Below are 23,706 nucleotides of genomic sequence, written 5' to 3'. Positions count from 1 at the left end.
GAGAGTCTAAGCAGAGAGTGTGGGAGAGAGACTAGAGTTTTACTTATTTTTGAGAGATTGGAGAGATTTCTCATCTTCTTTTGTATTTCTTCTTTATTCTATATATGCAATTCTTTCATCTATCTATTGTCATGAATTGCTTAGCTATGTCTGAGTAGTCTACTTGTTAGATCTAGGGTTTAAATAGGTTTGTGGGATTAGCCCCAAACTATAATTTCTAAGTTGTGATACTGATATTCGTGTTCACGCACACCAATTAACCTAATGTGCACACTACCATAATCGAATGGTATGTCGATGTAGCACTTTAGGATCGAATCCACAGAGACCAACTATTACACTTTATTTTTATGGGATCAATATCAAGCTAAAACAATGATGGGGGTTTTGAGTTTTGTAACAAGCAGCAAATAAAATAAATGTAAATTCAATTTAAAGAAAAGCCAGCCTAGGGTTACTTCATCGGGTGTCAATACTTATGAGCTAAACAATTATTCAAGTGCTAATAAGAACAGTCTAGAACTCGGATCACTCAAGTAGAACAGTCCACTGTCGTAGTACTGCTCCCTATGCTGATCGATCTCACCGTCTAACTGTCGTTGAGGTGAGAAGCGATCGCAAGCAATAGAGATCAAGTCCGATAGGTTCACAAAACACCCTAATATCTACTTTCGCTGATTAGGGATGCAATGCTCATTCAAAACAGATCTAACAACCTATTACACGGTTAATGAACAGGTTAAACCTATGATCTAACATTAAGCGGCCAGTTTAATGCAAGCAATAAGAACAGTTATGAATGAAGACAATCAATGGATTCACTTATCTATGTTTAGCTCACGAAATCAACACCCTAGAACCCTAGACAAGCTAGCCGACTACTCAGCCATGATACAAGAAAAGACAAGCATCAATACTGAATAATACTGCATAAAATAACAGAAACAAGAGATAGGGTTCAGGGGTTCTTCTCTATGGAGAGAGATAGCCTTCTCCCTTTACAAAGTAGCAAATCCCAAAGTAAAAAGCTCTAGAGTCTGTTTCTCTATGAAAAGTAGCGTAGTATGATGTAGAAAAATAGAAAAAGAAGTTATCTCAACAGCCACAGGCGGCCAGAGAGAAAAAGAGGATAATTAGGGCAAATCCCGAGATGTTGTATTTTCCTTATTCGTCGGGAACAACCGCGGGATCACTCCGTCTGCTTGTTCCGCTTGATCGGGAACAATCATCAGACTGTTCTGCGTGAAAATCACCAAACTGCACTGTTTTCTGCTTCTTTTGTTCCAGCAGGTCCATCTCCTATCCAGTGCAACTCCAGACCTGTAATGACTCGAAAAGGACTAGAAAGACTCGATAAAGACTTGAAAACCAATTAGAAAACATATATACAATGATGTATAAAACACCATATATCAATTCCCCCAGACTTAGATCCTTGTTTGTCCTCGAACAAGACCAAGTATCAAGAACAGAGAGAAAGGTTTGAAAGTGTGGGAACTCTCCTATTCTCAGCAACCATACCTTAACCACGAATCTCTGAACCATACAAGCAGTAAAACTATGACAACACACCCTTACCAAAACCCCACTGACTGTTGTTCGAAAATCGGCTCCATACTCTACATCTCAAACCTGAAAAAACAACACTATCGAGACAGAACTCCCTACATTCATTATAGAGCAGCGTGAGCTTCTCATCACAGGCACTATTCAGGGTAGACGGGCTAGGTGTGGAACAGGCTAATTTTATGGTGGAGTTAAAGAGTGTTTAGGGGCTACCAACTTTTCGTAGTGGATGCAGATATCGCGCAAAATAGTCGTGAGAGGACGGCTCCATTGATGTCCACAGCCCCTTACTCGTTTTGCTATCTCAGGAGCTGCTATCTCAGGAGCGACTGTTCTTTTCGTTCGGGAACAATCATCAGACTGCTCCGCTCATCTGTCTGCTCCTCATCCCTTCATATTGATACCTACTCTTCTGCTCGACCTTCCCAATGGCTCGTGTATCCTGAATTCTTCTCCTTCTCCATCACCATATGCTAAATAAAATGAAAGATTTTTTTTTTTCTAATGATGGTGGGGGTGACGAAGAAGGAGGTAACATGTGATGTTTGGATTGCCACTGGTGGTTCTTCTGGTTCAAATCATTCTGGTTCTCCACCCATGTTCTTGCACAGCTCATTGGCTATGGAGCGGTTCCTCCCTTAATCTGCTTGTTCTCCTTCTGACTGAATCTGCGCAGCAGTAACGAGTAAGAGGCTGCGTCGATCCTTTCCTCTCCGACCTTTTTGCACATATCTGCACATATAACACTGAAAAACAAATGCATGAAGGTGGAATAAAGGCTAAGGTTCAGGGTGGGAACTAGCTAAAGATGAGCTAGCCACTCAGGAACAACAAGATGGATAGAAAGAATAAGAAGTCCTGAGTGTAGTTCTCGTTTCCCTGATCTAGTGCCCATAACAAGAAGAATTTCAGTCAAGATTAGGTTCAAGTTATTTGGAGTTAAGTCTACCCAGTGTAACCTGATCGGCTGAGAACTTCTGGAGAATCAAGTGAGATATGTCAGGGTGTTCCGGGTCCACATGTGTGTCTTTCGCCACTGCTAAGGTCACTGAATAAGACAACTAAAGCACGAGGTGGTTAGTGATCAACACAGAATAAGGTCCTAATTCCCACAAACTTTGACTGACTCGATCCTAAAAATTGACTCAAACTGACTCAAGAGAAAAACAAAAGAAAGAAACGAGTTAGTAAACGACGAAGACCCTCCCCCAGACTTACTTCACAACGTCTCGGTGTGAAAATAAATCAGAGAGAAGGTGAAAACAAGAATTTACAATTTTTTTGGTCGAGATACTTACCTGGAGCGGGTGCTCCGAAAAATTCTGGGTGTTCTGTCGCCAGATTTTCACCTGGGCGGTTGTTCTTGGCTCCTGCAGAACAGGGAGCTCCGTTTCTGCAACCCAGAATTTTTCGAAGTATCTCGAATTTTTCTGCTTTTTGACCTGAAACTCAATAAACTAAAACGAAAATAAGCAAACAAAAACAAAACCAAGTTATATTTACACTTACCAGTGGGTTGCCTCCCACCAAGCGCTTGGTTAAAGTCACTAGCTTGACTTGGTGACAGGGATCAGTCGGGTTGAGCATGAGGGCTTGTTCCAAAACAAGCTCCACAATCAGACATGTTCAGCTTCAAAACTCTGCTCAACAACCCTTTCACAGCAGCTTCTCCTTTCTCTTTCAGCTCATCAGTGAGAATAACTCTGACTTTAGAGAAAGGTTTAGAGGTACCCTTGCACTTTACCTCATACTCAATGGATTTCTCATCACACCAGTGAGGTGTCAAAGTCATAGTAGGATCTCCTTTGACCCTTTTCTTCTGGACTTTCTCTTTCACCCTTGCATTCCCACTGAGTTTCTTGGTATCAGTGTGAGGATCTCCATTCAGACTTCCTTGAACTCACTGTTTTTACCAAGCTCCTTCCTTGGAACAACCTTCAGCTTTTCTCCACTGAACACTGAGATGCAAGAGGCGTGTAGTTTCTGAAATCTGGTGGGAACAGCCTGATAGAAGACATTCTTGTTGATGTGGGAGAAGGAGACTCTCTTATTAGGCATATCAACGATTGCTCCCACTGTAGCCATAAATGTCCTTCCTAAGATCAAAGGCATCTCATGATCCTTGTTCATCTCAACAACCTGAAATTCAGTATGGAGAACACAGTCCCCAACTTGGACAGGAAGGTTGCGAATGGTGCCATAAGGAACTGCTCTGGAAGAGTTTGCAAAAGTCAGAGTCACCTGAGAAGGCTCAACATCAGCAATGCCCAACTTGTCTACAATCGCCTTTGAGACAAGATTCACACAAGATCCAGAGTCACAAAGAGCTTCCTCAAATTCTACTCCAGCAATGGAACATGGAAAAGCAAATTTTCCAGGGTCATCAACCTTAGGCAACACCTTCAGGTGTCTAGGTGGAATCGGATAGGGAACCTTAGGAACATAGACTCGCACTGGTGGAATATCAGTAGATCCGTCGGGAGCGGGAGCAGTCGCGGGAGCAGTCACTCTAGAGCTAGCAGACTGCTCTGTTCTCTGTTCTGCGCCCAGAACAGTCTCAGCGAACAGTTGTTCCGCTTGTTTTTCCTCAGATTTCTCACGTCTCTGCTCGGTTGCATTACAGTGCTCAACCCTAGGATTCATCACACTTTTTCCACGAATGATCTCTTGCTGTCTTTTAACAGTTTCAGCAGTTTGAGCAAGCTGAACATCAATCCTCTTTATGTGGTTGCTCACAGTATCATATTTTGAATTCAGCTCAGTGAACATGCTGTCCATCCTGGTATTGATGTCTGTGGTAACCTGATTCAGTGCCTTGACCTGAAGTTGCTGGCTCTGGAGCATCTGCTGCATCATAATGTTCAGATTTTTCAGATCATCTGGCGGACTGTTCCCTGCAGTCGGAGCACTCGCGGCTGGAACAGCTTGCTGATTGCTCTGCGGGATGGTGTTCTGATACCCAGATCCTTGTGCCTGGTTGTTCTGCAGTAGCTGATCGACCTTAGCTGTCAGCTCATCAATTTTCTGGGTGTGTACACTGTTGACTTCCTTGGAGCGATCGCTCTCCTGGTTCTCATTGGTTGAGCTAGCTGCCATGTTCTCAATCAGCTTGAGCGCTCCATCAGTGGTCTGAGTCATGAAGTCTCCATTGCTCGAAGAGTTTAGAGCACCTTGGTATTTCCAGTCCACCCCATCATAGAAAATGCCCAGGAGGTAATCATCATCAAATCCATGGTGAGGACATTCTCTCTGGTAGTCATTGAAGCGCTCCCATGCGTCACAAAAAGGCTCATCATGGAGCTGTCTGAATGAGGTGATCTTGTTCCTCAATGTAGCTGTTCTCGCCTTAGAGTAGAAATGGTTGAGGAACGCTGATCGGACCTGTTCCCACGAAGTGAGAGAGCCGGTAGGGAGAGAGTTCAACCACCGTGCAGCTTTTCCATCAAGAGAGAATGGGAATAGCATGCACTTGATGTAGTCTGGTGGCACACCATTCGCACGAGTGAAACTGCAGACTTTTTCGAAATTCTCAATATGCTCCATTGGAATTTCTGCAGAGAGACCAGAGAACACTTTTCGCTGCACCAGATCAATCAGAGCAGGCTTGATCTCGAAGTCCTGCCTGGTGCAGAGTGGAGGAACAATGGCAGAGCGCGTAGTAGGAATGTTCCGCGGAAGGTTTCTCTCCCCGATTGGAACAGTCTGCGCTGCTTGTTCCTGCCGCGCGAGAGCAGCCTGTTGAGCAGATTGTTCTGCAGCTGCTTGCTGAGCTTGGATGGTCTGCTGCATCTGAAGCATCTGCTGTTGCATCAGTTGCATTGCTGCAGCGAGATCATCCTGATGACCGTGATCACCCATGGTGGTGTCAGTAGGCCTTGGCTGTTGTCTGTTCTGATTTTCTAAACCTTGCGATCTCCTGCAACAAAGAGAAAAGAGCAAGTTAGAGGTCTTAGACTAAATAAATAACCGAAAAATAAAGGTAAAAAGATGGTCCCCGGCAACGGCGCCAAATTGATATTCGTGTTCACGCACACCAATTAACCTAATGTGCACACTACCACAATCGAATGGTATGTCGATGTAGCACTTTAGGATCGAATCCACAGAGACCAACTATTACACTTTATTTTTATGGGATCAATATCAAGCTAAAACAATGATGGGGGTTTTGAGTTTGTAACAAGCAGCAAATAAAATAAATGTAAATTCAATTTAAAGAAAAGCCAGCCTAGGGTTACTTCATCGGGTGTCAATACTTATGAGCTAAACAATTATTCAAGTGCTAATAAGAACAGTCTAGAACTCGGATCACTCAAGTAGAACAGTCCACTGTCGTAGTACTGCTCCCTATGCTGATCGATCTCACCGTCTAACTGTCGTTGAGGTGAGAAGCGATCGCAAGCAATAGAGATCAAGTCCGATAGGTTCACAAAACACCCTAATATCTACTTTCGCTGATTAGGGATGCAATGCTCATTCAAAAAAGATCTAGCAACCTATTACACGGTTAATGAACAGGTTAAACCTATGATCTAACATTAAGCGGCCAGTTTAATGCAAGCAATAAGAACAGTTATGAATGAAGACAATCAATGGATTCACTTATCTATGTTTAGCTCACGAAATCAACACCCTAGAACCCTAGACAAGCTAGCCGACTACTCAGCCATGATACAAGAAAGACAAGCATCAATACTGAATAATACTGCATAAAATAACAGAAACAAGAGATAGGGTTCAGGGGTTCTTCTCTATGGAGAGAGATAGCCTTCTCCCTTTACAAAGTAGCAAATCCCAAAGTAAAAAGCTCTAGAGTCTGTTCTCTATGAAAAGTAGCGTAGTATGATGTAGAAAAATAGAAAAAGAAGTTATCTCAAAAGCCACAGGCGGCCATAGAGAAAAAGAGGATAATTAGGGCAAATCCCGAGATGTTGTATTTTCCTTATTCGTCGGGAACAACCGCGGGATCACTCCGTCTGCTTGTTCCGCTTGATAGGGAACAATCATTAGACTGTCTGCGTGAAAATCACCAAACTGCACTGTTTTCTGCTTCTTTTGTTCCAGCAGGTCCATCTCCTATCCAGTGCAACTCCAGACCTGTAACGACTCGAAAAGGACTAGAAAGACTCGATAAAGACTTGAAAACCAATTAGAAAACATATATACAATGATGTATAAAACACCATATATCAGATACTCATCAAATAGATTGCACCCTAAGCTTGTTCTAGAGTAGCTAACTAGAATATAGATCACTAGGATCTTTGATATCTTGAATTATCTATTTGAACTAGCATCTTCTGGAGAAGAGCTAACCGCCCTCCTTGAGATCTAGTGTTCATTATCGGCTCGCGCATATCTAGAAGCCGTCGATCGATATCCCGACAGGTGAATCGATCGCCGAGCGAAAGGTGTATCGATCGATATCTCTAAAGGATGTCGATCGACTCTTTTTTGTGTCAACATACAACAGTTGAGGCCAGAGATCTAGATTATTTAACCAGTGATACATCACTGAGAGTTAAGCGACTGAGTTATATAGTATCATGCAAGCAACTTGTTAGGTATTTATAGATATTATCATCTCCATTCCTGAATAAAAGCCTTAAGTCTAGCACTCTTTATCACATTTAAACAACCCATCATATTGTTAGTTAGAGCAACTACCTTGCTCATTTTAGGAATTGCTATTTTTATTTCCATCATTAAAACCAACTTTACCTAAGACTGATTAGTAGATTTTATTTAATTGGTTCCCTAGATCCTCATGATTCAATCCCTAAGTACTACAGCTGTACCTCTTATTTGAGAGAGTAAGCTCTACTGGGTAATTTGAGCACTATCAAATTTGGCGCCGTTGCCGGGGAGCTTTGATCGCCATTAGATTTAATCTTATTAATCTTAGGTTTTTCTTTTTACCCCCTTTCTGATTAAAATTTTTCTTGTCTTTTCAGGTACATGCCCAGCTGTACCAGAAGCAACAGGGGAAATCAACTACTATTCTGAAAAGATCCTGCACACTTGGAACGCTCAATCCGCAAGTACCGTCGACTGATACTCACGTTCAACCGTCGACCGACACTCAGACAGCACCGTCGACCGATATCGTTCGCCGATCCACATCGTTCGATACTACTCACCGTACATCGATCGATACTACCCCGCGAAGCATGGTCGCGATTGTTATTCTCACGCGGGGCGAGAATGGAAACATGTATGAACAAGATGGTCATCTGCGTAATGCAACAAGTTAGAAGCTAGATGCACAGGTAGACATAATCCCTGAGCCTGAAGCTGAGGCTACAGGAGAAGCTCAAACACGATCGTTGGCAGACTACAATTGTCCAGACAAGTACTACACCAACAGATCAGCTATTCGACTTCCAGAGATTCAAAAGCCGAACTTCGAGCTCAAGCCTCAGTACTACTCTCTCGTGTCTCAGATACCTTATTCTGGGTTATCACACGAGCATCCTATGGACCATCTAGAGAGGTTTGAGGATCTTATCGCTGCTATTCATATGGATGGAGTCACTGATTGGAGAAGCTTCACACTGGCTCAAGCAGCTACCTACATGATCACTGACATCCTGGGCCGACATCAAAAACGCCTTCCTGCATAATTTCTTTGATGAGGCACGCGCTGATGACTTAAGGAGCAAAATCGCAACTTTAGCGTAAAAGCCTAGTGAGACTTTTAAAGACCCGTGGATCAGATTTAAGTTCTTCCAGCGAGACTGTCCACACCATGGATTTAATGAAGTGCAGCTGCTAAGCACTTTCTACAGAGGTATCGGCTTGAGGTATCAGAAGGCTCTTGATACTGCTAGCGAGGAGAACTTCAACACTAGGAATCCAATAGAGGCTGTGATACTTATTGAGAACCTAGCCAACAGCACCAAGAAAACTGACTCTGACAAGAAGAAATCGGTTGCAGCCATCGGGGAAGACCAGATGAATGAAGTCAGAGCCAAGATAGAAGCTTTACATGCATTTCTGGGGCAGCCAGTCTGCTCAGCTGAAGAAGGAGAGGCTAGAGAAGATGATACAGAGGAAGATGTGAACTACATTGGAGGTACTGGATTTCAGAGATATGGAAACCAAAGTGGAAACATGAACTTTTTTGCCAGTTGTCAGAAGAGTAACTACAACCAGAGTTCACAGTATCAGAAACCCTTCACCAACACCAGGAACTACGGCAACTCAGCTTACCAAAACCCCCCACCACCCACCCAGGGAGTAAGTTTGATGCCATGATTGATAGAGTTCTAGAAGGTCAGCAGAAGCTTACAGTGGACTTCAATGGGAAGATTGACTCTGTCTTCAACAATCTGACCACAAGGATAGACACCCTTTGCACTCAAGTCAAGAAACTTGAGACACAGATTGTCCAGACTGAAGACTTTATCAGGAGAATTGGAACATCTAAGGAATTAGGGGAAGGAAATAGGAAACACCACGTGAATACCATTATAGATGATGATTTCTGGCAAGTGGTGAAACAGGAGAAGCTGATATACCATGGATTTTACCCATTTTTACCCATGGTATATAAGTGTTTTATATACTATTTATTATGTATTGGAGTCTATTTAGAATATTTACAGGTTCAGGGACGATTTGGAGAAATATGATGATTTTGGTGCCTTTTGGAGTCTTTCGCAGTGCAGGACTGCACAGACGCTCCAGATGTTTAGCTCTCGATGGAGACCTTCCCACCATTGGATTTATCCCATATTTGGACACAAGCTATATCTTTGACTTAGCTTTCCAATTCCACCGGTTTGAGATCAATACAACGGTTAGATCGGAAGTTATGCTCGTATTACGGAAGAGTGGTCAGTCTGCCTCGCGAGAGGAAGCTGCCGAGAAGAAGATTGTATGTCGATCGACACAGCACACTGCATGTCGATCGACAGGGACATCAGAATGTGGGCTGAGTATATTTCATGACCGACTGAAGCCCAGGAGTCACCACAAAGTTACCAAAATACCCTTGACGACCAGAAATCCTATTTATGTTATTTCTAAGCCATTGTTGACGGCTACGCTTTAGACGTTTTCTACTCTATCTTATTATCATTGTTTCTCTTAGGAGAGAAGGGAGGAACTCCTTGAGAGTCCTCCTGGAACTCCTTTGCTTTTGGTTTTATTTATCTATTGCATTTCTATCTATTCATCTATGATTTCTGTGACATACTTCATATCTGAATAGATCCACCAGTTAGATCTAAGGTTCAGATAGGTTTGTGGGATTAGCCCCAAACTATACTTGCTAAGTTGTGATATTCATCAAATGGATTGAACTCTATGCTTGTTTTAGATTAGCTAACTAGAACATGGATCACTAGGATCTTTGATATCTTGAATTATCCATTTGAGCTTGCCTGTCTCCCGTTGAGAAGAACGACAGTTCCTCCTTGAGACCTTGTGGTCATATTCGGCTCGCGCCTAGGCAGATCTAGAAGCCGTCGATCGATATCCCGACAGGTGAATCGATCGGCGCTGCGAAAGGTGTATCGCTCGATATCTCAAAAGGAAATCGATCGACTCTTTTTCTGTGTCATCATGCGAAAGGTGTGGCCAGAGATCTAGATATTTTAATCAGTGATACATCACATATGTTAAGCGGCTGAGATCTATAGTATCATGCAAGCAACTTGTTAAAGCATTTATAGAGATTATAATCCTCAATTCCTGAATAGAAGCCCTAGATCTAGCAACCATCCTTCCATCAACAACCTTAGTTTCATAAGAACAACTACCTTGTTCGCCCTTACTATTTAATATATTTATTATTTTATTTACTACTTTACAATATATTTACTGTTAGCCTAGCTATATCATAACTATTAGATCTAGTGTGTGCCTTAGCTCCTTGTGGATTCGATCCCTAAGTACTATAACTTGACCTCTTTTGATGAGAGTAATTCACTCCTTAGGGTAATTTGAGTGATATCAAATTTGGCGCCGTTGCCGGGGAGCTTCCATCGCCATTAGATCTTGTTTAGTTAGATTTTGTTTAGGTTTTAATATTGTTCAAAAATCTCATAATTTTTTTTTCTTCTGTTTCAGGTACATACCAGAAGCAACAATGAAGAAAGGATTTTTAGCTTATTCAAAGAAGCAACCTGCTGGTTTATGCATGATCCGTAAGTCTACGAGGGATGTAACGATCGACACCCTCCAAGCAGCATCGATTGATAGCATACACCACAAATCGATCGACACCCTACAAGAACCGGTGATCGACAGAGTACACAAATCGTCAAACGACACTGTTCACGAGAACATTGTTCACAAGGGTACTGTTCACCGAGGTACTGTTCATCGTGATACTATTCACGCGGGTACTGTTCATTCAGGTACTACTCATCCGATTACTATTCATCCGATTACTGTTCATCCCGGTACTATTCATCGGAGTACTGTTCACGAAAACACTGTTCATTCGAACACTGTTCATCCGAAATCGATCGACAATGTTCATCGTGAAACTGTTCATTCGGGTACTGTTCATCCAGACACTGTTCATCCAGACACTGTTCATCCGACGCCGAAAAATTCTGTTCATCAAGAGTCAACCGACACCACTTGCGGGGAAACAAAGGAGGTAAGAGCACTCATACTTAAGATTGATAAGAGAGGTATCTGGCGAGACGAAGAAGGTCGTCCTTGCAACACCAGAGGACAAATAATTAATTAATGCAGATGGTGATGTAATCCCTGATGTAATTGATGTTGCTGAGACAAACGATTTTACTTTGACAAGCCAATGATATGATTTTGGAAGCGAGGACCCTTTCAAAGGTCTTCCTTTTGAAAATCCCAAAGATCTTATCAAGACACTCGAGGGGTTAGCCTCGTCAGCCCTCTCATCAGCAAACAAGCAGAATGAGGTACATGTAGATCACATTATCTGCAAGATTTTCCCCTATTTTTTATCTGGAGATCCTTTTAGCTGGTTCAGTAAGTTGCAGCCAAGATCTCTAACCTGTTGGGAAGACATCAAAAGCGCCTTCCTAGGTAAATTTTTCAGTGAAGCTGTAGCAATTCGCAGTAAAATGATTGATTACATGATTGACAAGATGATTGAAGATCGTGAGAAAGGAATAATGACTAGTATCAGCCAGATTATTGATTATGTCTACAGCGAGCAGAATGGAAATTCTGAGACCCCAACAACTCATGTCAAGCAGCCAGACATTCAGGATCAACATGCTTATGAGGATACACAGAGGGACAAACTGAACAGAAGACAGCTGGTCAACCATGGTACGGTTGAGGATGATGAACAAGATGGATCTGGAGAGCCGAGCATAGTAGAAAAAGCTGATACAAGTGATTCGATTTCAGCATCGATCGATATCGGCACTTCAGAGATGATCGATACAGACTTGTCTCATCGTTCGATACCTCTCGAAATCCCCGATGCTACTGTTGTGAATGCTGGGACAGAACGACAAAGAGCACTCAGAGACTACAACAGTCCTGAAGATTTATATGCTAAAAGGTCTGCATTGCGTCGTTCAACATTCCAGAGTTTCGTCCCTGAGCTACCTACTGCATATATCTCTCTTGTGGGTCAGACTCCTTTCCATGGTCTTCATTATGAAGATGCCACTAACCACTTAGAGGCATTCGAAGATTTAGCTTCGACCATCAAATGCAATGGAGTCCCTGAAGACTACTACTTCTGCAAATTATTCTCATATTCTCTTGCTGGAGAAGCAGCACGTTGGTTTAGGAAGTTGCCACAAGGATCTGTTACTACCTAGAAAGACATCACAAACGCCTTCCTCAACAACTTCCGATGTAAGGGAAGTTGTGATATGGTAGAGATTGAGAATCTAGAGATTGAGAAGATTAGGAAAAGAGCTATGCTGGAATATATGGTAAAGGATGATGAACAGATGGCACCTGAAGAACTGAGTAGAGTAGAAGCCGATATTAGTGACACAAGCTCAGCATCGATCGACCCCGCGACCTCTACATCGATCGACAACATTACTTCAGCATCAATCGACACCAGCATCTCAACATCGATCGACAGAGACGTTTGTCACAGATCGATACCACTTGAAGTCCATGAAAGTTCGAGTTGTCCTCAGGACATTGCAGACTCGACACAGAAGAGCATTGATGTATCAAGTTGTTATCCCAACCAAGATGTAGAAAAAGAGATCACCATGGAAGATTTCTTGGAGCTAGAATAATTTTGGGAATTGGAGGATGGAGAACAACTTGGAGACTTGGATTCGAGTGTAGAAGTCACTATGGAAGACTTCATAGAGCTGGAGGAATGGCTTGAGTCAGAACAGAAGCTTGATGACGAGCGGAACACTATGAGAAAAGATATGGAGACTTCGTCAAAGACTATCATCGATCGATACCGACCTGATGAGATCGATCGACACCCGCCAGATAGCATTGATCGACACCCACCCGAGTGCATTGATCGACACACATCGTTTGATGAGCTACCAGGATGCACAGTTAAGCTGGAACCGATTGAAGTGAGAATGCAAAAGTCTAAGACCTCATACCTTGCTGTCCCTGAACATCTAAGACCCATATGCGCAGAAGAAGCTGCTGGGATTTGCAAAAGAATGAAGAGGATACATGACCTTGTGAAGATTGTGGTTCCCTATGCCGTGGTTGAAGCTGAATCTCCTATACCACCAGATAGAGGTATACGTCTTGATTCCTATAATGGAGTATTTAAAGATCATCAGCATGTAGTAGCTTCTCAGAGAGAGATGAGGTGTAGAACTGAAGTCGACAAAGCCCTCAGAGACGAAGCCTTGATCGACACTGTTCAGAAAACATCGATTGATAATATCACTCCACCATCGATCGACATCTACCAGATACCATCGATCGACATCATCAATCTGTCATTGATCGACACTACCACTGGTTCATCGATCGATACCAGACGCGAATCAGAGCAGAATGAGTATGAAGGGTGTGGAAATATTTTTGATGGAGATACCACCACGCGTTCAGACAAGTATGGGGGAAAGATGAAGATGAATTGGAGGAAGAGGAAAAGAACCGAAAGGGATCCCCAGTTATTATTGATTCCTCACTTCTCCGATGATGTCAGGAAATCTGGAGCGAGACTACACAAGTCTGTGGAAAAGAAGAGGAGAAATTGGAAGAAGCGGAAATGAACCAAGGGAGGTTCTCAGTTACCATTGACTCCTTACTTTTTAGATTATGTCAAGACATCAAGAGTGCGCAACAGAAACTTCTCACACCCGTTTGCAAAGCTTCGAGCACTCCTTATTGCTGAGATGATAGAAAAAGGAGAAAAGTCTATAGAGGAGGCTTTCACACAAGAATGATACAGCCTCAAAGATTGGACATTGAGATTTGTTTTGGAGCATATTCTCATTCTCATCCGGACCAAATCAGATCTCCAAAAGTCAAGCTAATGACTAAAAAAAAACGCTGAGTGGGAGGCAACCCATTGTTAGGTAAAGAGGGATCCAAGGAAGAAGCGTTAATCTACCAACATCGACCGATGACTGCGCAGCATCGGTCGACAGAGCATTAATAGCATTGATTGATCGCCACTTAATTGTGTTGATCGATAGAGCATCAAGAGTATTGATCGCCACTTAACTGTGTTGGTCAATATTCACATCAAAGTTAGGTATACTGTTTTTCCTTGTTAATTATTGTCCTTATGATTTATTCTCCCACCAAACTTAGACTGTATAACACTGGTAACAGTGTTGTTTAAGTCTGGGGGACGTCGTACTAATATTATATTTTAAATTAGCTATTAAGAATAGGGACCCAAGTAAACGATTGCCCAATACATCGCCCGATGAGACCAGCTCGATATCGATCGCCAGCACTTCATATCAAACGATCGATTGTCTCTTCATTGTGTCAAACGATCTCTCTAACCATCGACCGATGAGACCATGTCGATATCGTTCGACAGCGCTTCATCTTCAACGATCGATTGATACTTCATTGTGTCGATCAACACAGACATCAGCGAGCTGGTATATCGTTCTTACTTGTTAATTTTGTGATATTGCTTTATGATTTTCACCTTACCACCGACTGTGTTACACTGGGACAGTGTAATTTAAGTATCGGAGGATTACTAATGGTTATTTACTTTATTTGTCTTATTTAAAATGTATTCAAAAAAGTTTTTATTGAGTCAAGAAGGGGATATAATCTTAATCGATTTACTACTTGTCATCTAACCATTCTTTAGACTAGTCTTAGACTTACTGATTGCAGAAATACTAGAGATACTAAAGTGGATCAACATGTCAACTATGTTTGCACTTGCTGAGATTGTTTGAAGGAACCAAAGCTGACCTCCAACCTAATACTGACTTGATTTGCTTGTTTTGGGGCTTGGTATACAAGGGATCGGAATCCGCCTGCAAGTCTGGAAGGTAAAAAGTCTTTGTGTTTCTGGTTCCCTTCCTTCTCTCTCCTCGGCATCTCAAGATCTAAGTTTATAAAGAAAAGATTGATATGATTTCTTGAGAGGCAGAGGGATAGGTAAATTACCTGCGACCCCATTATTTTAAATCTCAAGGATGATCACACATTGTGGAAACGAGGGATAGGTAAATTACCTGTGACCCCATTATTCGCTACACTTTGTCAAAATGTATGAGTTACAAATGCAAATGTCAATGAGATAGACTAGATGACCTTAGTGGCATCGAAACCTATTGAAATTGAAACTAATAAGAGATTCAAAGAGAGAGATGAGGGGAGAAAGGGATCAGAGAAGACTACCTGTGTGTTCAGAAACTTGTTTGAGTTGAATCCATGTATCACATTAGTAGAGGGGATTGTCAGACAGGATCTGTTAAGTTGTGGAACTAGTGGAGTTTGGTTGCTATACTAGGATATTGTATAATGTGCTTCTAAGGTTAGGATGTTTAATGATTTGGTTTGCACTACTAGAGAGATGATGAACTGAGTTTTTAAATTCCATTGAGTCCCTGCTGTTTTCAAACCTCTTTTAGAGAGACTGCCTGGTTGTTTTGCTTGAGGACAAGCAAAAGCAAAAGGGTAAGTCTGGGGGAGTTGATATACCATGGATTTTACCCATTTTTACCGATGGTATATAAGTGTTTTATATACTATTTATTATGTATTGGAGTCTATTTAGAGTATTTACAGGTTCAGGGACGATTTGGAGAAATATGGTGATTTTGGTGCCTTTTGGAGTCTTTCGCAGTGCAGGACTGCACAGACACTTCAGATGTTTAGCTCTCGATGGAGACCTTCCCACCATTGGATTTATCCCATATTTGGACACAAGCTAGATCTTTGAGTTAGCTTTCCAATGCCACCGGGATGCACAGTTAAGCTGGAACCGAATGAAGTGAGAATGCAAAAGTCTAAGACTTCATACCTTGCTGTCCCTGAACATCTAAGACCCATATGCGCAGAAGAAGCTGCTGGGATTTGCAAAAGAATGAAGAGGATACATGACCCTGTGAAGATTGTGGTTCCCTATGCTGTGGTTGAAGCTGAATCTCCTATACCGCCAGATAGAAATATACGTCTTGATTCCTATAATGGAGTATTTAAAGATCATCAGCATGTAGTAGCTTCTCAGAGAGAGATGAGGTGTAGAACTGAAGTCGACAAAGCCCTCAGAGACGAAGCCTCGATCGACACTGTTCAGAAAACATCGATCGATAATATCACTCCACCATCGATCGACATCTACCAGATACCACCGATCGACATCATCAATCTGTCATTGATCGACACTACCACTGGTTCATCGATCGATACCAGACGCGAATCAGAGCAGAATGAGTATGAAGTGTGTGGAAATATTTTTGATGGAGATACCACCACGCGTTCAGACAAGTCTGGGGGAAAGATGATGATGAATTGGAGGAAGAGGAAAAGAACCAAAAGGGATCCCCAGTTATCATTGATTCCTCACTTCTCCGATGATGTCAGGAAATCTGGAGCGAGACTACACAAGTCTGTGGAAAAGAAGAGGAGAAATTGGAAGAAGCGGAAATGAACCAAGGGAGGTTCTCAGTTACCATTGACTCCTTACTTTTCAGATTATGTCAAGACATCAAGAGTGCGCAACAGAAACTTCTCACACCCGTTTGCAAAGCTTCGAGCACTCCTTATTGCTGAGATGATAGACAAAGGAGAAAAGTCTATGGAGGAGGCTTTCACACAAGAATGATACAGCCTCAAAGATTGGACATTGAGATTTGTTTTGGAGCATATTCTCATTCTCATCCGGACCAAATCAGATCTCCAGAAGTCAAGCTAATGACTAAAAATAAGCGAGTGGGAGGCAACCCACTGTTAGGTAAAAAGAGGGATCCAAGGAAGAAGCGTTAATCTACCAACATCGACCGATGACTGCGCAGCATCGGTCGACAGAGCATTAATAGTATTGATTGATCGCCACTTAATTGTGTTGATCGATAGAGCATCAAGAATATCGATCGCCACTTAACTGTGTTGGTCAATATTCACATCAAAGTTAGGTATACTGTTTTTCCTTGTTAATTATTGTCCTTATGATTTATTCTCCCACCAAACTTAGACTGTATAACACTGGTAACAGTGTTGTTTAAGTCTGGGGGACGTCGTACTAATATTATATTTTAGATTAGCTATTAAGAATAGGGACCCAAGTAAATGATTGCCCAACACATCGCCCAATGAGACCAGCTCGATATCGATCGCCAGCACTTCATATCAAACGATCGATTGTCTCTTCATTGTGTCAAACGATCTCTCTAACCATCGACCGATGAGACCATGTCGATATCGTTCGACAGCGCTTCATCTTCAACGATCGATTGATACTTCATTGTGTCGATCAACACAGACATCAGCGAGCTGGTATATCGTTCTTACTTGTTAATTTGGTGATATTGCTTTATGATTTTCACCTTACCACCGACTTTGTTACACTGGGACAGTGTAATTTAAGTATGGGGGATTACTAATGGTTATTTACTTTATTTGTCTTATTTAAAATGTTTTCAAAAAAGTTTGCACTTGCTGAGATGGGGGGATTACTACTTGTCATCTAACCACTCTTTAGACCAGTCTTAGACTTACTGATTGCAGAAATACTAGAGATACTAAAGTGGATCAACATGTCAACTATGTTTGCATTTGCTGAGATTGTTTGAAGGAACAAAAGCTGACCTCCAACCTAATACTGACTTGATTTGCTTGTTTTGGGGCTTGGTATACAAGGGATCGGAATCCTCCTGCAAGTCTGGAAGGTAAAAAGTCTGTGTGTTTCTGGTTCCCTTTCTTCTCTCTCTTCGGCATCTCAAGATCTAAGTTTATAAAGAAAAGATTGATATGATTTCTTGAGAGGCAGATGGATAGGTAAATTACCTGCGGCCTCATTATTCTAAATCTCAAGGATGATCACACATTGTGGAAACGAGGGATAGGTAAATTACCTGTGACCCCATTATCCGCTACACTTTGTCAAAATGTATGAGTTACAAATGAAAATGTCAATGAGATAGACTAGATGACCTTTGTGACATCGAAACCTATTGAAATTGAAACTAATAAGAGATTCAGAGAGAGAGATGAGGGGAGAAAGGGATCAGAGAAGACTACCTGTGTGTTCAGAAACTTGTTTGAGTTGAATCCATGTGTCCTTTGATCGGTACTCCCAAGGTAAAGCCTACACTTTTATTTTTATGCAAGAAATGAGGTTAGTAGGGCGGATTGTTAGACAGGATCTGTTAAGTTGTGGAACTAGTGGAGTTTGGTTGCTATACTAGGATATTGTATAATGTTCTTCTAAGGTTAGGATGTTTAATGATTTGGTTTGCACTACTAGAGAGATGATGAACTGAGTTTTTAAATTCCATTGAGTCCCTGCTGTTTTCAAACCTCTTTCAGAGAGACTGCCTGGTTGTTTTGCTTGAGGACAAGCAAAAGGGTAAGTCTGGGGGAGTTGATATACCATGGATTTTACCCATTTTTACCCATGTTATATAAATGTTTTATATACTATTTATTATGTATTAGAGTCTATTTAGAGTATTTACAGTTTCAGGGACGATTTGGAGAAATATGGTGATTTTGGTACCTTTTGGAGTCTTTCGTAGTGCAGGACTGCACAGACGCTTCAGATGTTTAGCTCTCGATGGAGACATTTCCACCATTGGATTTATCCCTGTTTGGACAGAAGCTAGATCTTTGAGTTAGCTTTCCAATGCCACCGGTTTGAGATCAATCCAACGGTTAGATCAGAAGTTATGCCCGTTTTACTGAAGAGTGGTCAGTCTACCTCGCGAGAGGAAGCTGCCGAGAAGAGGATTGTATGTCGATCGACATAGCACACTGCATGTCGATCGACAGGGACATCAGAATTTGGGCTGAGTATATTTCATGACCGACTGAAGCCCAGGAGTCACCACAAAGTTACCAAAATACCCTTGACGACCAGAAACCCTATTTATGTTATTTCTAAGCCATTGTTGACGGCTACGCTTTAGACGTTTTCTACGCTATCTTATTTTCATTATTTCTCTTAGGAGAGAAGGGAGGAACTCCTTGAGAGTCTTCCTGGAACTCCTTTGCTTTTGGTTTTATTTATCTATTGCATTTCTATCTATTCATCTATGATTTCTGTGACATACTTCATATCTGAATAGATCCACTCGTTAGATCTAAGGTTCAGATAGGTTTGTGGGATTAGCCCCAAACTATACTTGCTAAGTTGTGATATTCATCAAATGGATTGAACTCTATGCTTTTTCTAGATTAGCTAACTAGAACATAGATCACTAGGATCTTTGATATCTTGAATTATCCATTTGAGCTTGCCTGTCTCCCGTTGAGAAGAACGACAGTTCCTCCTTGAGACCTTGTGGTCATATTCGGCTCGCGCCTAGGCAGATCTAGAAGCCATCGATCGATATCCCGACAGGTGAATCGATCGGCGCTGCGAAAGGTGTATCGCTCGATATCTCAAAAGGATATCGATCGACTCTTTTTGTGTCATCATGCGAAAGGTGTGGCCAGAGCTCTAGATATTTTAACCAGTGATACATCACATATGTTAAGCGGCTGAGATCTATAGTATCATGCAAGCAACTTGTTAAAGCATTTATAGAGATTATAATCCCCAATTCCTGAATAGAAGCCCTAGATCTAGCAACCATCCTTCCATCAACTACCTTGGTTTCATAAGAACAACTACCTTGTTCGCCCTTGCTATTTAATATATTTATTATTTTATTTACTGCTTTACAATATATTTACTGTTAGCCTAGCTAAATCATAACTATTAGATCTAGTGTGTGCCTTAGCTCCTTGTGGATTCGATCCCTAAGTACTATAACTTGACCTCTTTTGATGAGAGTAATTCACTCCTTAGGGTAATTTGAGTGATATCAAATTTGGCGCCGTTGCCTTGGGAAGGAAGAGATTGTTTGAAGGAACCAAAGCTGACCTCCAACCTAATACTGACTTGATTTGCTTGTTTTGGGGCTTGGTATACAAGGGATCGGAATCCTCCTGCAAGTCTGGAAGGTAAAAAGTCTGTGTGTTTCTGGTTCCCTTCCTTCTCTCTCTTCGGCATCTCAAGATCTAAGTTTATAAAGAAAAGATTGATATGATTTCTTGAGAGGCAGAGGGATAGGTAAATTACCTGCGACCTCATTATTCTAAATCTCAAGGATGATCACACATTGTGGAAACGAGGGATAGGTAAATTACATGTGACCCCATTATTCGCTACACTTTGTCAAAATGTATGAGTTACAAATGCAAATGTCAATGAGATAGACTAGATGACCTTTGTGGCATCGAAACCTATTGAAATTGAAACTAATAAGAGATTCAGAGAGAGAGATGAGGGGAGAAAGGGATCAGAGAAGACTACCTGTGTGTTCAGAAACTTGTTTGAGTTGAATCCATGTGTCCTTTGATCGATACTCCCAAGGTAAAGCCTACACTTTTATTTTTATGCAAGAAATGAGGTTAGTAGAGGGGATTGTCAGACAGGATCTGTTAAGTTGTGGAACTAGTGGAGTTTGGTTGCTATACTAGGATATTGTATAATGTTCTTCTAAGGTTAGGATGTTTAATGATTTGGTTTGCACTACTAGAGAGATGATGAACTGAGTTTTTAAATTCCATTGAGTCCCTGCTGTTTTCAAACCTCTTTCAGAGAGACTGCCTGGTTGTTTTGCTTGAGGACAAGCAAAAGGGTAAGTCTGGGGGAGTTGATATACCATGGATTTTACCCATTTTTACCCATGTTATATAAGTGTTTTATATACTATTTATTATGTATTGGAGTCTATTTAGAGTATTTACAGTTTCAGGGACGATTTGGAGAAATATGGTGATTTTGGTGCCTTTTGGAGTCTTTCGTAGTGCAGGACTGCACAGACGCTTCAGATGTTTAGCTCTCGATGGAGACCTTTCCACCATTGGATTTATCCCTATTTGGACAGAAGCTAGATCTTTGAGTTAGCTTTCCAATGCCACCGGTTTGAGATCAATCCAACGGTTAGATCAGAAGTTATGCCCGTTTTACTGAAGAGTGGTCAGTCTGCCTCGCGAGAGGAAGCTGCCGAGAAGAGGATTGTATGTCGATCGACACAGCACACTGCATGTCGATCGACAGGGACATCAGAATGTGGGCTGAGTATATTTCATGACCGACTGAAGCCCAGGAGTCACCACAAAGTTACCAAAATACCCTTGACGACCAGAAACCCTATTTATGTTATTTCTAAGCCATTGTTGACGGCTACGCTTTAGACGTTTTCTACGCTATCTTATTTTCATTATTTCTCTTAGGAGAGAAGGGAGGAACTCCTTGAGAGTCCTCCTGGAACTCCTTTGCTTTTGGTTTTATTTATCTATTGCATTTCTATCTATTCATCTATGATTTCTGTGACATACTTCATATCTGAATAGATCCACCAGTTAGATCTAAGGTTCAGATAGGTTTGTGGGATTAGCCCCAAACTATACTTGCTAAGTTGTGATATTCATCAAATGGATTGAACTCTATGCTTGTTCTAGATTAGCTAACTAGAACATAGATCACTAGGATCTTTGATATCTTGAATTATCCATTTGAGCTTGCCTGTCTCCCGTTGAGAAGAACGACAGTTCCTCCTTGAGACCTTGTGGTCATATTCGGCTCGCGCCTAGGCAGATCTAGAAGCCGTCGATCGATATCCCGACAGGTGAATCGATCGGCGCTGCGAAAGGTGTATCGCTCGATATCTCAAAAGGATATCGATCGACTCTTTTTTGTGTCATCATGCGAAAGGTGTGGCCAGAGATCTAGATATTTTAACCAGTGATACATCACATATGTTAAGCGGCTGAGATCTATAGTATCATGCAAGCAACTTGTTAAAGCATTTATAGAGATTATAATCCCCAATTCCTGAATAGAAGCCCTAGATCTAGCAACCATCCTTCCATCAACTACCTTGGTTTCATAAGAACAACTACCTTGTTCGCCCTTGCTATTTAATATATTTATTATTTTATTTACTGCTTTACAATATATTTACTGTTAGCCTAGCTAAATCATAACTATTAGATCTAGTGTGTGCCTTAGCTCCTTGTGGATTCGATCCCTAAGTACTATAACTTGACCTCTTTTGATGAGAGTAATTCACTCCTTAGGGTAATTTGAGTGATATCAAATTTGGCGCCGTTGCCTTGGGAAGGAAGAGATTGTTTGAAGGAACCAAAGCTGACCTCCAACCTAATACTGACTTGATTTGCTTGTTTTGGGGCTTGGTATACAAGGGATCGGAATCCTCCTGCAAGTCTGGAAGGTAAAAAGTCTGTGTGTTTCTGGTTCCCTTCCTTCTCTCTCTTCGGCATCTCAAGATCTAAGTTTATAAAGAAAAGATTGATATGATTTCTTGAGAGGCAGAGGGATAGGTAAATTACCTGCGACCTCATTATTCTAAATCTCAAGGATGATCACACATTGTGGAAACGAGGGATAGGTAAATTACATGTGACCCCATTATTCGCTACACTTTGTCAAAATGTATGAGTTACAAATGCAAATGTCAATGAGATAGACTAGATGACCTTTGTGGCATCGAAACCTATTGAAATTGAAACTAATAAGAGATTCAGAGAGAGAGATGAGGGGAGAAAGGGATCAGAGAAGACTACCTGTGTGTTCAGAAACTTGTTTGAGTTGAATCCATGTGTCCTTTGATCGATACTCCCAAGGTAAAGCCTACACTTTTATTTTTATGCAAGAAATGAGGTTAGTAGAGGGGATTGTCAGACAGGATCTGTTAAGTTGTGGAACTAGTGGAGTTTGGTTGCTATACTAGGATATTGTATAATGTTCTTCTAAGGTTAGGATGTTTAATGATTTGGTTTGCACTACTAGAGAGATGATGAACTGAGTTTTTAAATTCCATTGAGTCCCTGCTGTTTTCAAACCTCTTTCAGAGAGACTGCCTGGTTGTTTTGCTTGAGGACAAGCAAAAGGGTAAGTCTGGGGGAGTTGATATACCATGGATTTTATCCATTTTTACCCATGTTATATAAGTGTTTTATATACTATTTATTATGTATTGGAGTCTATTTAGAGTATTTACAGTTTCAGGGACGATTTGGAGAAATATGGTGATTTTGGTGCCTTTTGGAGTCTTTCGTAGTGCAGGACTGCACAGACGCTTCAGATGTTTAGCTCTCGATGGAGACCTTTCCACCATTGGATTTATCCCATATTTGGACAGAACGAGATCTTTGAGTTAGCTTTCCAATGCCACCGGTTTGAGATCAATCCAACGGTTAGATCCGAAGTTATGCCCGTTTTACTGAAGAGTGGTCAGTCTGCCTCGCGAGAGGAAGCTGCCGAGAAGAGGATTGTATGTCGATCGACACAGCACACTGCATGTCGATCGACAGGGACATCAGAATGTGGGCTGAGTATATTTCATGACCGACTGAAGCCCAGGAGTCACCACAAAGTTACCAAAATACCCTTGACGACCAGAAACCCTATGTTATTTTAAGCCATTGTTGACGGCTACGCTTTAGACGTTTTCTACGCTATCTTATTTTCATTATTTCTCTTAGGAGAGAAGGGAGGAACTCCTTGAGAGTCCTCCTGGA

General features: G+C 41.6%; 1 non-coding gene across 1 annotated transcript; it reads left to right on the top strand.

The window, feature by feature from the left end:
- The first annotated feature begins 4,792 nt into the window (after nt 1–4,792).
- On the top strand, nt 4,793–4,899 carry LOC130501939 (small nucleolar RNA R71). Its single transcript, XR_008939954.1, has one exon. It is a non-coding gene; the product is annotated as a small nucleolar RNA R71 (small nucleolar RNA).
- Nucleotides 4,900–23,706: the final 18,807 nt, after the last annotated feature.

Source organism: Raphanus sativus, unplaced genomic scaffold (assembly GCF_000801105.2).
Source record: "Raphanus sativus cultivar WK10039 unplaced genomic scaffold, ASM80110v3 Scaffold0338, whole genome shotgun sequence".
In the NCBI taxonomy this organism is placed as follows: domain Eukaryota; kingdom Viridiplantae; phylum Streptophyta; class Magnoliopsida; order Brassicales; family Brassicaceae; genus Raphanus; species Raphanus sativus.
Note: the sequence above shows the minus strand (reverse complement) of the source record. Positions and strands in the feature narration are given on the sequence as shown.